At 45.2% G+C, this 11,214-nt stretch overlaps 1 long non-coding RNA gene across 1 annotated transcript; it reads left to right on the forward strand.

Moving 5' to 3' along the window:
- Positions 1-3,628: 3,628 nt before the first annotated feature.
- Positions 3,629-10,556, forward strand: LOC146210339 (uncharacterized). Its single transcript, XR_014703530.1, has 3 exons — positions 3,629-3,806; positions 5,688-5,824; positions 10,436-10,556. It is a non-coding gene; the product is annotated as an uncharacterized LOC146210339 (long non-coding RNA).
- Positions 10,557-11,214: the final 658 nt, after the last annotated feature.

The raw sequence follows: 11,214 nt of genomic DNA on the forward strand, positions 1-11,214 counted from the left end.
TACATTTCTATTCTTCAGCCAAGAATCGATAGGCTGGTTCCGGCAAGTGGATTTACTTCTCAGAAACCCAAGTGCACGTGCGCGCCGCATACGGCTCCCAGCATTGTCCCTTTCCAACAATTGCAAATCTTTCCTGCATTCCCAGGAAATCATCTAATGGCCGTATGCGTCATGCTCCTTTCTTGTCCTGCAGGTCAGCGGACGTGTCACTCTGTCGTCTCCTTTGTACAGTAGGCATTCCTCACTGGACGATAGGGCTTCTGGACGGGAAGGGTGAACAATTGAACCAAAGCACCTCCTGCTATTTCCCGCAGGGGAACATTTCTTTGTGTTTTTCTAGACGTTCTCTTGACAGGGTCAATTTGGCATTTGCAGGGTGTCCACAAAGCAAAACAGGTTTACACAAAAGGATTCCTGGAAACAGGCTCACTTAGAGCCATTGTACCAACACCACATATCCACAGCACTTATCCATGCCCACAGGCGAACAATAGAGCGCGCAAGTGCGGATGATGCACGGTCGTAACAACGACCACCGACATGGCCCAGCGTCAACGGGCTGACCCCGGTTTACGCCCGCTTATTCAGCATCTCCAAGGCCTTTATGTAGCTGTCCCACGTGCTTTTGCACGGGGTTTATCCTCCTACAGCATTCGCAATGGCGTCCTATATAAGAGAAACTTTCAGCACAACAAGGAAACCTTTCTTCTCGTTGTGCCGTCCGACCTCAGGCCAGAAATCTTGCACGCATGCCACGATGAGCCTTCGGCTGGACATTTAGGAGTCACGCGAACATTAGCACGCATTCGACAAAAATACTATTGGCCTAAGTTGCTGCCTTCAGTCCAGCACTACGTGAGAACATGCCGAGATTGCCAGCGGCGAAAGACACCTCCGCTGAAGCCTGCAGGGCTCCTTCAGCCGATAACTCCGCCAACAGCCCCTTTCCAGCAAGTGGGTATGGATCTTCTGGGCCCTTTCCCAACGTCCGCATCAGGGCACAGATGGATAGTAGTGGCGACGGACTACTTAACGCGATACGCCGAGACACAGGCACTTTCCCGTGCAACTGCTGCAAAAGTAGCCCAGTTTTTTCTTAAGACCATCGTACTGCGCCACGGTGCCCCGTCGGTTATTATCACTGACCGCGGTACAGCCTTTACGGCTGAACTAATGCAGGCTCTCTTCAGTCTTACCCGCACAAGTCATCGTAGGACTACTGCTTACCATCCGCAAACAAACGGACTGACTGAACGCCTCAATAGAACGCTTGCAGACATGATTTCCATGTACGTCAACGTTGAGCATCGCACGTGGGATGAAGTCCTTCCGTATGCAACTTTTGCATACAATACGGCTGAACAGGAGACGACGCGTCTTGCACCATTCCAGCTAGTCTACGGTCGTCCCGTCACCACAATGTTGGACGCTATGCTACCCATAAGTCATGGCGACGATGTCACCAACGCCTATGCAGACGTCGATATATTTCTACAGCGGGCCGAAGAAGCGCGCCAGCTCGCACGATGCCGTATTCAACAACAACATCGCGATGCCAGTCGGTACAACCTCCGACACCGAGACGTTCACTACCAACCTGGCGATCTTGTATGGGTGTGGACACCAGTGCGCCGTCGAGGACTCTCCGAGAAACTACTTCGCCGTTACTTTGGGCCATACGAGGTCATTCGGCGTCTTAGTAACGTGACTTACGAAGTTGTTGCTCGGAGCCAGCGACCTTCAACACGGCGGCGCTCAAGTGCTGAAACTGTTCATGTAGTGCGGATGAAACCGTATTATGAGAGGCAGTGATATTTTGCGCGTGTGCAGCTTTGTGTTCCCTGCTTCTCCTGTGTGCATAATCTGAGGATATTCCCAGCGTCGAGTCGCCGCTTTCGAAGAGGGGGGTAATGCCGCGTGCCTCTCTGAAAAGAGGACAAAGAAGAACAGAGGACAAAGAGGACGAAACTGAGTGTAGCGCGTGGAACTGTTCCGATCAGGGATCGCTGCCTTGTACTCGTTACAGTATGTTTCGCTCGCGGAGGTTATCCGACACCACCCAGCAGCCTTTGGACATGTGCGTCAACCGAGCGAACGCTCTACAGGTTCTGCTTTTGTTTGTTATGTTTTTGCTGGAGGTGGTGTCTGGGTGAGGTGCGAGCTTAGGGCAAGGGTAGGGTAAGGAAGCGCGCTAATGGTAAGGGAAGAGGGGGGGGGAAGAGAAGGCGCGGCGGCTGGGGAGGGGGGGGGGCGGCGAACTAACACACATAACGGCACAGAATGCGCTAGCAGAAACACGCATATTCGCTCGCAGCCTTCGCATAGCGTTCATGCAGCCTCGTGAACTATATCAGCGCGCAACCTGCGGTCCGCGGCACCGACCTCTGTAAATCAATTAAGCGCCCTTACGGCACAATTAACATGCACTTGACCCGAACCACGGAATATCAACCAGCTGTAGCTGAACATATTCATCCTTCCGCTGTGATCCATTGGGAACGTTATGCTAGTTCTAGTCGCAACCACCCTCTCGAGAGGTTGGCTGCAAGATGTCCTTCAAATCCAATGCGCGGGAAGGATGCAAGGAGGCGCTTGGCCATCAGAGCACGGTTTCGAGCTGGAGGAGGGGGGGGGGGGGGGGCGTCTAGCCGCCCTGCGAGAAAAGCACACAGCAGTGCGCACGCACGCACGCATTCTTTTTTTTTTTCCCTAGAAGTGCGGGAGGTATGAAAGGAGAAGCGGGCAGGCTAGCCAACGTAGACAACGCGCGGTATCAAACCTGTGACGGCTTCATTTACGCGCCCTTCAATCAATCAATCAATCAATTTTTTGTTTTCAAATCCAGAGGACGGGGGGGGGGGGGGCACCTCAGCGAAAAAGCAGTTGCACACTGCTTGAGAGTGCCGAGGACCCTCGCAAACATCAGCAGGTAACAGCTCAACAGGAAGCTAGTTTACATGGAACACATTACAGGCATAAACACAGGCATAAACATTGTAGACATTACAGAGATGAACAGCACAAAAGCAAAAAAAAAGGAAAGAAAAGGAAAACAGATATGTGTTCACCGAATAACAGCGCCATTTCACGGTATTACCGCAGTGATGTCAACAATACAGCAAAAAGGATGGGTTTAAAGTTTCACAAAATATTCACAGAGCAAAGTTGTCTCCGAGGTAACGAAATCAGCAATCAGTTTTTCGTGTTTATTTATCACAAATGCATGATGCTCTCAGTCTTGAGAGCTATTTCTTTTTCGCCTCTGCAAAGCTGCATGTGTGTGAGCGCGCGTGCGTGCAAATAACTCATGCGCAGGCACTCAATATGTGCGGCTCCGCATACGGTGAGAACTCAAGTTTTCATTACAATGAAGGAAGCAAACACAAGATCGCTGAAGTGGGCTCGCCACTCCGAGTCTCTGCATCGCCTCGAATACCAGCCACCCCACAAAACCACCGGAAGAAAAAGAACGAAAGCACAAGATAGCGAACGTACAGAACTGACGCTCGCTCGGCGTTCCACTAATCCCGCCTTTCGACTGAGCAGCGCGGCGCGACAGCGCGACTGGGAAAAAAAAAAAAGAAAGCGAACTCCACAAGACACGTGATGGAGCAGCGCGGCGTGGCAGCGCGACTGGAAAAAAAAGAAAGAAAGAAAGCGAACTCCACAAAACACGTGATGCAGCTTCATGTGTCACGTGATTGCGCACCGAAGATCTGCAAAAACTCCCGTGACTGAGAGGCGGCGTTTGGCTGTTTGGCGACGTCGAGCTTGGAAAATAGTTCTTTCTGCCAGAAATCTTCAGTGTAAGTTGACAAACTTTTTCATTCCTTTCTTATAAACGCTTTGTGCATACTCGTGGAAAATTTTGTGTTTCAGAAGTGAGCAGTTTTTACATTACAAGCGTTTACCCATTTCTTACTTTGCTGCATACTGCACGACCAATGCTCTAGGAAGATTTTTCATTGTTTAGCGTTTTAATCACCTAGTTAAGTTTTAAAAAGTGATCCTCGATTGTCCGCGGCCTCTTTCCGATCATTTTGCAACATAGTTCAGATCTTTAAGTCGTTTTTTTTGCGGAGTTATTACTAATTCTTCAAAGGTAAGCAACCGCTTGGCCTCGCAGCCATAACCGTCAAATTTCAAATATTGAGAGAGGCCTTGTACTGCGTAAAAGCTATGTAGACGTATAAAACCTGTCATTTTTAAATTCCATCAGATGTGTGCGATCGCTCGCTACCTATCTGTTTTATTTATAGCGTTTCTTCGTTGAGCTATTTGCACATGGAGCCGGTAATTCGAGGTTAAAGCGCTAACCGCATGAGGCGACAATTCGCGGCGACATGCCGCGCGACGCCGTCGCGCGACGGGCTGAGGGCCGCCAAAGCATTGCCGCTCGTCGCCGTCGCTCGGTTTCTGAATTTTTAGAAAATTTCGCGTGTCGCCCGGAAGCAGCTCGCGAGGCAGCCAATCGCAGAGGGCTTTAGGGTGCTCAACTTCCGTTCTGGCTTTCTGTTTCTTTTTATTGCGTGTGAAGTTAGTTTTCCTAGTCCGGTTTGGGCGAAGAACCTGGTGCCTTCACGCGCTCACTTCGTCTGATCCGTGTATATATATGAGTGCGTCGAGATAATTCAGTAGAAGCTTGGAAGGGTAAAAAAAGAAAGAAAAAGGTTAGCGTGGCTTGATATTGTTAATTTCCGAAAGGAGCAGGAGAAAGTCGCTGCTTGCAATGCAAGTCGGCACCGCAGTGTATAGTAACGCACCGCTGCGCTGTGACCCTTTAAAATACGATGCGTTACAAGAAATTTCATCAGTGTTTTATCGTACTTCATGCTGTTTAGTGTTAAAAATGGGATATAGCGTGATTGCATTCCCCTTGACCGAATGACGAGGCGGCGGTAACAGAGCAACGCTGAAAACGCACCTCTGTCGCTGAGCGCCGTCGCTCCGTGCGGTATGCACCAGCGACAACGACAGGCTTTGGCGGCGGCGTCGCGCGACGGATCGCTAGGGACTGTCGCCTCATGTGGTTACCGCTTTATTGGAACAGTCCATAAGCAACGACTTTCCGCGTAAAATTAGGTTTTTAAGCTTTCCTTTAGAGTAAGCATAGATTGGGGGGGGGGGTGATATATAATTTTATATATAACAATTTGCAGACTTCAACGCAGTGATGGTTATATTTATATCCCTAGTAGGTCAGTACGTATTATTTTAGTGCAGGCCCAGTGTTCTGTTTCTTTTTTTTAACGGAGGCGTGGCAAGTTATGTGGGTCAAGCTAACAATTGGCTGTGAATTAAGCGATTAGAGCTTTCAAACTTAGGCTTCTGTTTTGTTTAATTTCTAAGAACCTTTAAGCTTCACAGAGAAACAGCATATTTTGAAAAGTGAATTTCAACTATGGAAGTTCTTCGTTTATTAATGTTTGACATTGCTGACAAGGGTCAGAATTGAAACAGATGATAGGATCGAGTTTTTTGGTAACTTATGGCATGTGACCTAGAGCTGCTAGGAATTCATTTTCTGAGACAGCTTTTCTTTAGGAGTGTAGGGAAAATAATGGTATGTTATGGGTTTTGAGAAGCATGGATTTAATGAAGTCTTTCTTTTACTGCGTTTACGGCTTGTTTGGCAATAATGCTTGCAGTCCAGCTGATGCAATTGTATTGTCACACTGCTTTTGCAGCAGATTTCATCTGCCATCGAGGGAGTGCTGCCTGAATATGAAGCAGACAGCGTCATGAATCTGTTGAGGCAGTTTATTCTATCAGCCATGGGTGCCCTGCCTTAAAGCATCCTTCCTGTAAAGGAGACATTGAATTGGTAGGTATGACATGCTGATGTTTTTTGCATTCGTGTGTTTGCTTTATAACTGTAAAATTTTTACTGGTTCATGCTTTGCATTTATTGTTTTCTTTTGAGAGTATAAAGGGCGGATGTGTAACAGGCTTCATTAAAGCAAAGCTTGAAACCAGCTCGGTGTTGTTATATGATTCTTGCTGTGTTTTTAGTGCAAGACTGACATGTTGGTGAATCTTGCTCATAGTCTGCACTAAAGAAAATTTTTCATGGCCTCTTCAGAGCTTTAAAACAGGAGATATACTTAGCTGTTTTATTGCAGTAGTACCTACTATTTCTAGTTGAGGCAAAATTGAGTAAACCTGTGTTTTAATAGCTCAGTGACAAACATGGTTTCATAATATAGCTGACTGCACTGTGCATATGTGTGCATGTTCATGCTGACGTTCAGTTACTGTTTATTTAGACTGCCTCAGCATATGTACACATACAGTGATGTTTCACTTGAACAAAGTTCAAGGGACCTCAGGAAAAAGTTTGTTGAAATGAAAGTTCATTGGACTGAAATAAATGCGTGGAAGATTGTTTCCATTAGCTTCAAGAAATATTCAGTTCAGTCGTTCAGTCGTGTCCGACTCTTCGTGACCCTATGGACCATGTCACGCCATGCTTTCCGGTCTCTCACTATCTTCCTAACATCACATAACTTCATCTGCAGTGCCTCGAGGATACCATCTAACCATCGCGTTCGCTGCCTACCCCTTCTCCAGCGACCCTCAACCTTTCCCAACATCAAATCTTTCTCCAGCAACTCCTCTCTTCTCATCAGATGACCAAAGTAGCTGAGCTTTAACTTTAGAATTTGACCCTCCAATGAGCAGTCAGGGTTTATGGTCGACAATATCGACTGATTTGATCTTCTGGCAGTCCAAGGAACTCTCAAGAGTCTTCGCCAGCACCACAATTCAAATGCGTCAATTCTTCGGCGGTCAGCCTTTTTCACAGTCCAACTCTCGCATCCATACATCACAACTGGAAAGACCACAGCACGAGTTATACGGATCTTGGTTGGCAGACTAATGTCTCTGCTCTTTACTAGGCGGTCAAGGCTAACCATTGCTCTCTTTCCCAGAAGAAGGCGTCTCCTAATTTCATGGCTACAGTCTCCTTCCGAGGTAATCTTGGAGCCCAAGAAGAGAAAATCTGTCACAGATTTTTAGGTTGTTCAAATCTTATCTGAGCCCATTTATTTGTCACTGCGCTGATTTGCAAGTGAAGAGTGCATAACCTTTTGCAGCACTTTTGAAAGGACTACAGTGGTTTTGAACTCGATTACTGTGCAAGCTCTGAGAATCTTGCCTATCACAACGGCCTGCTGAGGAGACAAGGCTTTCATTTTCTCCAAGCAGATCATGGTTAACCAAAATGCACACATTTGCAATTCTTGGAGCTAAAGGGCCTGGTAGGGCTGAAGATCTGGCTTTGACTGGCTATGACTGTACAGCTAATTAAGCGTGGAGACAGCTATGGATTCATCTGGTTACAAGCTAGTTTAGACAGCCAATTCACTTTAAAGCTAAATAACGGCCACTTTTCTTCACGCGATAATGAAGAGTGGTTCTTAACGTAAAAATATGCTACAAAGAGTGCGGACTGTGCTTTTTTAAGCGCTCAGTATGACTTTGAAGACACAGGATAGCACCGCGGAAAATGTTCGTTGAACTGAAATGAGCAATAACTGAAGTTTGTTAAAATGAAGTGCGTTTGCATAGTGTTCAATAGAGCTTCAGTGGGGGGATTTAATAAAGTTCGTACGTCTGAATACATCGTGGAAGTGACGTTCGTTCAAGTGGTATTCTGTTTTTCTGTGACTAAATGAGAACATTTACTTTGCTCAAAGCAACATGTACACAAATATTTACTTTCTTGCTAGTCACCAAGATTTGCAATTAACTTCCGAACTCATTTTATTTTCACAACCTAAATAAATGCATCATTAACCCTAGAGCCAAACAGTTACTAGCAATAACAAAAGTAATATGTTGATATTTATCTGTTGGAGAACATTTTCTGTTTAATTGTTTTGTGTGTTTTTGAGTTCTGCAAACATGAGGGGGCTTGTTACAGAAGGGGTGGGCTGCATGGACGAAGGGAAGTATCAGTGTGGCGGCCCTTTTGTGTTTATCAAATAATGCATTCTAACATGTAAAACGAATGCCTTTGCAACCTGCTAAAAATCTTTTTAAATTGCATGTTTGGGTTCTGCCTGGATAAACATAGATGGCAGAGAGAGATCTTTCTGCCATGGGGTGTGAACTGTATTTTGTGCAGAAAGCCAGAGGCTGTCGAACATGTGTTTATAGATTGTTGTGATTGGGTTTTTTGGGGGAAATATCCTACAGTGAACTTTGCTCAAAGATGTCCCTTTAAACCCCCATGGAATTTGGTTCTCAGGTTTTGAAAATTACAACAGTGTTCTGTAAGATATGATAAGGCTATTAAGCTTGCATAGCGCATGGAAGTGCCGAATGGCTGTTCGCCATGCTGATCTTTATTATCAGACCTATCCAAGAGTATAATGAGGGTTTTGTCCAACAGATGATGTTTTGAAAGCTCAGCCATGTGTACCTGTGTTTATCAATGTATTTGAAAAAGTGATCAGTTTGAATGCGATAATTAGAGGTATTGTATCTAAACTAGCTCTCGACCAGCCTGTAGTGCTTGTGAAAAGGCAACAGTGACAAGAAGGGTGTTTTGCTAGAGCTTTTAAGGCTCTTAAATCTGTGCAGCTCTGCTTTAGTACATACATTGTCTCCTGTACATGGCTAGTTAAATGATTTCTGTTCATTTTATTACAAAAAGTCATTCTAAATCTTTAAATAAGCTTGCTCACCTCTATTGTTTGTTTGCATTGTGTTCACGCATGCTATAGCTGGAAATTATGCAGTATTAGTTACAAGTAAATAAATAAAAGGAGCAGCAACTACATTTCCTTCGTCCGCACATTTTTAAGAGAAACATACATGGGCTCATTAGATTTTAGTGTTATTTGCAACTGTGTTTGATAGTGAAAGATCTTTCTGTCATTGCATAGAAATCTTTCAGAAACTTCTGAAATAGTTTGATACCTGGTGATGTGGAGGTTTACTTCCCAGACAGTAATGTATTCCTATAGTTCATACTGCACCAGCCAAAAGATGAGACACAGCAAAGAGGAGGACAGGACAAGGCTGGACTATCAGCTGAATGTTATTGATAAGAAGAAAACAACGAAGACTCCTTCCGAATGGCAGGAAATTGGGAAGAAGATGATGAAGAAGAAAATTCAAAGCCAATTCCAAGTCAAGGCCTAACTAACGACTTTTCTAATAGATGAAATTCCTTACAATGAAGGCTAACCGATGCCTTAGCCACACACTTGTCCTCGGCTTTAGCAATGTAAAATGCTGCAACCAACTCTGCAGAGTTGATTACCATCGCTGTAAACTACACCCGTATTATTGAAGTCAGGTGCACAAATGGACGGGTCATGCTCCGACTTACACTCTCGGGATTGCACATGTAGCGCAAGATTAGAACTCGCCTTCCCTCCCAGAGAATTGGAGTGCTCCGTCAGGCGCACATTTAGACATCTGCCTGTCAGCCCGTTGTATTTACAGCGAGAAACAAGATAGGAGCCTTGTGCGCTAGAGTTAGAAAAGGGCTCGACAGTGTACCTCGTGATAGTTTTCTTTGTGCAGTGTCACATAAGAAAAAGTTCACCACCTGCAGAAAGAATGTGGTCTACCACGTTCCGCTGAATTGTGGCCGGTGCTACTACGGGCAGACAGGCAGATGTCTAAATGTGCGCCTGACGGAGCACTCCAATTCTCTGGGAGGGAAGGCGAGTTCTAATCTTGCGCTACATGTGCAATCCCGAGAGTGTAAGTCGGAGCATGACCCGTCCCTTTGTGCGCCTGACTTCAATAATACGGGTGTAGTTTACAGCAATGGTAATCAACTCTGCAGAGAGTTCGTTGAAGCATTTTACATTGCTAAAGCCGAGGACAAGTGTGTGGCTAAGGCGTCTGTTAGCCTTCATTGTAAGGAACTTCATCTATTAGAAAAGTCGTTAGTTACGCCTTGACTTGGAATTAGCTTTGGATTTTCTTCATCTTCTTCCCAATTTCCTGCCATTCCACCGGTTAGGTTGTGCGCGAGCTTTTCGGAAGGGGTCTTCGTTGTTTTCTTCTTATCAATAACATTCAGTTGATAGTCCAGCCTTGTCCTGTCCTCTTTGCTGTGTCTCGTCTTTTGGCTGGTGCAGTATGAACCCATACTAACGTGCCCAGTCGTCAACTTTGTTTTATTCCTATTGTACCGTATGCATGCACAATAGATAAATGTAACCCCTTGCATATATCACTGAATCTTCCACTCTAGAAGAGAATTTTGTGCACAAGCATTTTACTGTAGTTTGCCTCTGTGGAGCATTGTATTTCTAATTCTGTGCTTCTCTTTTTATGCTGTTACTCAGCAACATATGAAGTATTCCTTGTTTGTTTCTGTTACTTGCGCATTTGTCTTTTTCTTTTTTATTATTCGAAATAACTTTCTTCCTGCTGTTCTGACTAGTGTTTTCGTATGCATATGCAGTCCTCTTGATGCTTCATTGAGCCATATCTGGAGACTCCCTGTTGCCATGGTCTGTGCCGACAAGTAAAAACTAGGCAACCTGACTTCCGGGACAAGTAGCAGTGGGACATAGCTGCATGGTTTCTTCAGCATCCATGTGGACTTCTGATAAAAGACAGGTATTTCTACTATATTTGACTTTCATATGTGATCAAGATTTTACCTTGGTGACAAGCTCTTGAAGGAAAGGATGGACATTTATGGCACTTCCTTAATTTCTTTCTCTCGGGAATACACTCTTACGACTTGTTAACTGCATATGTAGCAAAAATTATGTGCGACTGCATATTCCAGCAGTAAGAGTCATGATTTTTTAAGGATGAAATAATTTAGCTCCTATTGTCGGTAGCCTACTATTGACGAGCCAAAGCAGGCAATATTAGGTACCAAAAAGTGATTATGCGGGGCCGGGTGGGTTTTAATGAGACAAGCTCTCCACGTTTTAAGCCTTTGTACAGGGCCAACGTGTCTCCCTGAATGTGTCTGGGACACATGCAAGTCTTGTATCCTCAAAAATACCTTGTCTAAATTTAAATAAAAGTAGCGCCAACCTATTTTGAGTACGACCAGTTCAGCAGTAAGCTCAAAACTGAAGCAAAAAGGCATTCATGTCCTGTGCAATGTCAGTGCACGTTAAAGAACCCCAGCTTGTCAAACGCTCTGAAGTCCTCCACTACAGCATCTCACATAGCCTGGGTTGCTTTGGGATGTTAAACCACATAAAGCAAACCAGTCATTTT

This window comes from Amblyomma maculatum, chromosome 1 (genome assembly GCF_055883805.1).
Source record: "Amblyomma maculatum isolate TAMU_Amacu chromosome 1, ASM5588380v1, whole genome shotgun sequence".
NCBI classification, from domain to species: Eukaryota; Metazoa; Arthropoda; class Arachnida; order Ixodida; family Ixodidae; genus Amblyomma; species Amblyomma maculatum.